Below are 5,200 nucleotides of genomic sequence, written 5' to 3'. Positions count from 1 at the left end.
TTTTTGATTTATTGTAGAGATGAGGTCTCACCAAGTTGCCCAGGTGGGTCTTGAACCCGCGGGCTCAGGCAACCCTCTCACCTCAGCCTCCCAAAGTGCTGCGATTACAGGCTGAGCCACCAAGCCTGGCTGCCTTTTTTAAAAAATACAGACAATGCCTTATTATATTGCCTAGGCTGGTCTCAAACTCCTGGGCTCAAGCAAACTTCCCTCCTTGACCTCCCAAAGTGTTGGGATTATGGGTATAATCCACTGCACCCAGCCAACAACTGTTTTATCAGCCAAATTTGGCACACCACTCTAGGTGGAAGAGCAGGCTTTGAAGAATATTTTAAAACATGGTTTTTTATTTTATTTATTTATTTATTTATTTGAGTTGGAGTCTCACTCTGCCACCCAGCCTGGAGTGCAGCCTCGACCTGCTGGGCTCAAGCAATCCTTCTACTTCAGCCTTCCAAGTAGCTGGAACTACACTCACGTGCCACCACACCCGGCTAATTTTTTTATTTATTGTAGAGATGAGGTCTCACCAACTGCCCGGGCTGGTCTCTAACTCTTGGGTTCAGACAATCCTCTCACCTCGTCCGTCCTTCCAAAGAACTGGGATTATAGATGTGGCCACCACGTCCGACCTAAAAACATGTTTTTAAAGTAGGTGATCCCTGTTTCATGTGATGCTTGACCAACGAGTGAGGAATTGAGGTACCACTACTGATGGTACCAGTGGATACCCAAGAAATCTCCATGTTCTGGACTTTTCTGATGTCTGTTTTGATCTGCGTCTTCCTCCAACTAGAGCTATTTCACTTTCCTATTGTGAGATCCTTCCTGACTTTAGCTGTGCTGTGGGTGATCTGCCATCCAAATTTCAGACATCTGGGGAGTCGAAGAAAGAATTGGATGTGAACAACAAAGCCTGTTGTCCTTCCCATCAGTACATCTGGGAATTCCATGGTTGGAATAATCCAGTAACTTTTGATTTAGATCTATAGAGGGATTGATTAGAAAACTACCTGACAGCCAGGCGCGGTGGCTCACACCTATAATCCCAACACTTTGCGAGGCAGAGGTGAGAGGCCTGTCTGAGCCCAGGGGTTCGAGACCAGCCTGGGCAACTTGGCAAGACCTCTTCTCTACAATAAATCAAAAAAAAATTAGCTGGGTGTGGTGGTGCTGAGGCAGAAGGATCACCTGAACCCGGCAGGTCAAGTTTGCGGTGGCTGTGAGCATGCCACCACACTCCAGCCTGGGCCTCAGAGTGAGACTCTGACTCAAAAGAAAAAAGAAAAGTGCCTGACATAGATTTACTGACTGCTCCCATGACCCATTCTCCACTGAGAAGCCAGAATGCTTCCACTGTCTAAATTAGATCCTAGCTCATGGCCACAGCCTAAAAGGTCATGGTCACCTTGTAAGGCCTGGCCCCTCACAACCGCTAGGCCTTCATCTCCAGGGACTCTCCTCCAGCTCTGCCACATGAGCCTTTGCTCCCGCACTGGTGCGGGGTACAGGGAGGGGAAGCTTCTGCCCTTGGTCTCCCAATCACTCCGCTGCTCCTAGCTAGCAGCGCCTTGTCAATCAGGTCTCAGCCCAAACACCCCCTCCTCCGTGAGGCCCTCCAGACTTCCTGAGCGGCAGCCATCACCCAGTCACTCACTGTCACAGTGCACTACTTGAATTCTCTGCACAGAATACAGTGTTGCCATCTGAAAGTTCTTTGTCTGTCTGTTCCTCGCTCCTCTTCTAGACTGTGAGTCCCGAGACAGCAGGCATCTCCATTGTCTTCTTCGTTGCTGTATTCCCAGAACAGTACCTGAAACAGTACCTGGGACATAGTAGGTGCTCAATATGTAAGTGCAGAGTGAGTGAGTGAGTGAATGATAGAGACCAAAAAGTAAACAGTGGGGGTATTTGAGTGATAGAATGAGACTATCAATTTTTTTTCTTTTTTGCTTGTCTCTATTGCTGAAATTTCCTGCAGTATGTAGAAAGTGTGTTTGTATCATTGAAAACTTTTCTGTAATAGGCAATAAAAATGAAATAATTTGCACAAATAACTGCTCACATGGCATAATAAAACCTGCACAAGAATAAAATCTTGAGAAATCATGCAAATAGGGCTCAGTCATGTCTTTGGTTCCATTGGTTGGTGTCTGTGTAACCTCTCACATTCTCAACCTCCTTGGAGCAAGGGTTCTATTTTGTAACATTCCGGGGTCTTTTTTAAAATGAGGATCTACCTCTGTTACCCAGGCTGGAGTGCAGTGGCATGATCATGGGTCACCACAGCCTCAGCCTTCTGGGCTCAAGCAATCTTTCTGCCTCAGCCTCCCGAGTAGCTGGGACTACAGACATGCACAATCATGCCCCACTAATTTTTTGTTGAGACAAGTTCTCATCATGGTGTTCAGGCTAGGATTACAGGTGTGAACCACAGCACCTGGCCCATTTCAGCGTTCTGAACATCACCAGGGATACTACATGTTTCCACAGTCATTCACACATACATAAATTAATTGGGGCCGGGTGCAGTGGCTCAAGCTTGTTATACCAGCACTTTGGGAGGCCGAGGCGAGAGGATTGTTCAAACCCAGGGGTTTGAGACCAGCCTGGGCAACTTGGTGAGACTTCATCTTTACAATAAAGTTTTTGAAAATTAGCCAGGCATGGTGGCATACACCTGTAGTTCCAGCTATTTGGAAGGTTGAGGCAGAAGGATTACCTGAGTCCAGCAGGTTGAGGCTACAGTGGCCGTGAGCGTGCCACTGCACTCCCGCCTGGAGGGTAGAGTGAGATTCTAACTCAAAAAAAAGAATTAAAATATTGGCCAAGCCAGTGGCTCACACCTGTAATCCCAGCACTTTGGGAGGCCAAGGTGGGAGGATTACTTGAGCCCAGGTGTTAAGACTAACCTGGGCAACACAGCAAGACCTCTTCCTACAAAAAAAAAATCAAAGCTGGGCACAGTGAGTCATGCCTATAATCACAGCACTTTGGGAGATGGAGGTGGGAGGATTGCTCAAGTCTAGGGGTTTGAGACCAGCCTGGGCAACTTGGCGAGACCGCATCTCTACAATAAATCAAAAATTAACTGGGTATGGTAGTGCTCGCCTGTAGTTCTGGCTACTTGAAAGGCTGAGGCATAAGGATTGCCAGAGGCAGAAGGATCGCCAGAGCCCAGCAGGTCGACGCTGGGGTGGCCATGAGTGTGCCACTGCATTCCAGCCTGAGCAACGGAATCAGACTGCACCTCAAAAAAAAAAAGAATACTCAGAATCTACTCTTTTAGCAAAGTTCAAGTCTACGTTATTATTAATGATAGTCACCACTTCATATATTAAATCTCCAGAACTTACTCATCCTATAACTGAAACTTTGTACCTTTTAACCAGCACCTCCCCCAGCCCTTGGCCCCTGGTAACCACCAGTCCACTCTCTGTTTCTATGCATTTGACGTTTTTCGATTCTACATGTAAGTGAGATCATACGGAGGCCAGGCGCAGAGGCTCATATCTGTAATCCCAGGACTTTGGGAGGCTGAGGCTTGAGAATTGCTTGATCCCAAGGGTTCCAGACCAGCCTAGGCAACAATAGCAAGAAAAAATTTAGCCAGCCTGGTGGTACACACCTGTAGTCCTAGCTACTTGGGAGGCTGAGGCAGGGAGATCACCTGAACCCAGGAGATCAAGGCTGTAGTGAGCCATGATTGTGCCACTGCACTCCAGCCTGGGCAACAGCAGATGACATCAACTTAAAAAAAAAATTATCAGCCCAGGCAACATAGCAAGACCTTATCTATACAAAAAATTTAAAAGTTAGCCAGGCATAAAGGCACGTAAGTCCCAGTCGACTTGGGAGGTTGAGCAGAAGGATTATCTGAGCCTAGAAAGTTAAAGCTATAGTGAGCCATAATTGGGCCACTGTATTTCAACCTGGGTGACAAAGTGAGACCCAGACTCAAAAAAGAAAAAAAAAAGTGAGATCCTATGTATTTATCTTTCTCTATCTGGCTTATTTTACTTAGCATGAATTCTTCCTACCCTTACAATATTTGTGTCCATTGTTCTCCATACTCAGAATGTGTTGAGTGTGACCAAAGGAAAGCAATTCTTCAGCCTTCCTCTAAAGTCTAAAGAAAATAAATGACCATCAGGTACCATCTCAAGTACTGAAAATACATTTCAGGGAAGAAGTAGAGGCAGGAAGGGGGAAGTCCCACTTTTAGTAGACAAGAAAAAGATAGAAAATTCTGTTCCTTTACCATTATTGTGCCTGAAACCTTATCAGAAATTCAACCTGAAATCCTAGCTCTAAGATTTGAATAAATCTGCCAAAGTAGTGTACGTATATGTGCAGATATATGTGTGTATATATTTACACACACATGCACACATTGAAATAGTGTCCCTGCAATAGAGTGGGAAAATAAACTCTGAAAGTAGAGGGAAAACATTTGTAATCCTGAGGAGTGCATTAAATATTAAAATGAAACCAAACAATCACAGGGGCTGAAGCTATTCTAATAGACAGGAATAGTCTTAGTAACAGCAAGGACATGTCAAAGGCAAGGTACCAAATGAGGACAATCAGGAAGCAGTGTGCAAAGTAATCAAAGCCACCTCATGAACTGCTAGATAACTTCAGGAAACCGGGAAGGAGAAGCTTTTCTTTCTTTCTTTTTTTTTTTGAATTGGAGTCTCACTCTGTCGCCCAGGCTAGAGTGCAGTGGCACGCTCATGGCCACCCCAGTATCAACCGCTGGGCTCTGGCAATCCTTCTGCCTCAGCCTTCCTAGTAACTGGAACTACAGGTCTACACTTCTGCACTGGACTAATTTTTAATTTTTATTGTAGAGACACGGTCTTGCCAAGTTGCCGTGGGGTCAGGCAATCTTCTACCTTGGCCTCTCAAAGTGCTGGGATTACAGACTGAGCCACCGAGCCTGGCCAGAGAAGGCTTTTCAACAGAAAGAGTTAGTTATCTAAAAGTGATCTCCACCTTTTGCATTTTTTAATTTATGTGAAGAGCTAGACTCTGAAAAATGACTCTCAGCTTGTGCTGTAGGACTTGGCAATTCCAGAACTCACATGGCATAGGGATAATGGTGTGGGTGGGGGATAAGAAGGGGGACAATGTGGCCAGGCTTGGTGGCTCAGCCTGTAATCCCAGCACTTTGGGAGGCCGAGGTGAGTGGATTGCC

The sequence above is a fragment of the Carlito syrichta genome, unplaced genomic scaffold (assembly GCF_000164805.1).
Source record: "Carlito syrichta isolate Samal-C Ts95f unplaced genomic scaffold, Tarsius_syrichta-2.0.1 Scaffold309723, whole genome shotgun sequence".
Classification (NCBI taxonomy): Eukaryota; Metazoa; Chordata; class Mammalia; order Primates; family Tarsiidae; genus Carlito; species Carlito syrichta.
Note: the sequence above shows the minus strand (reverse complement) of the source record.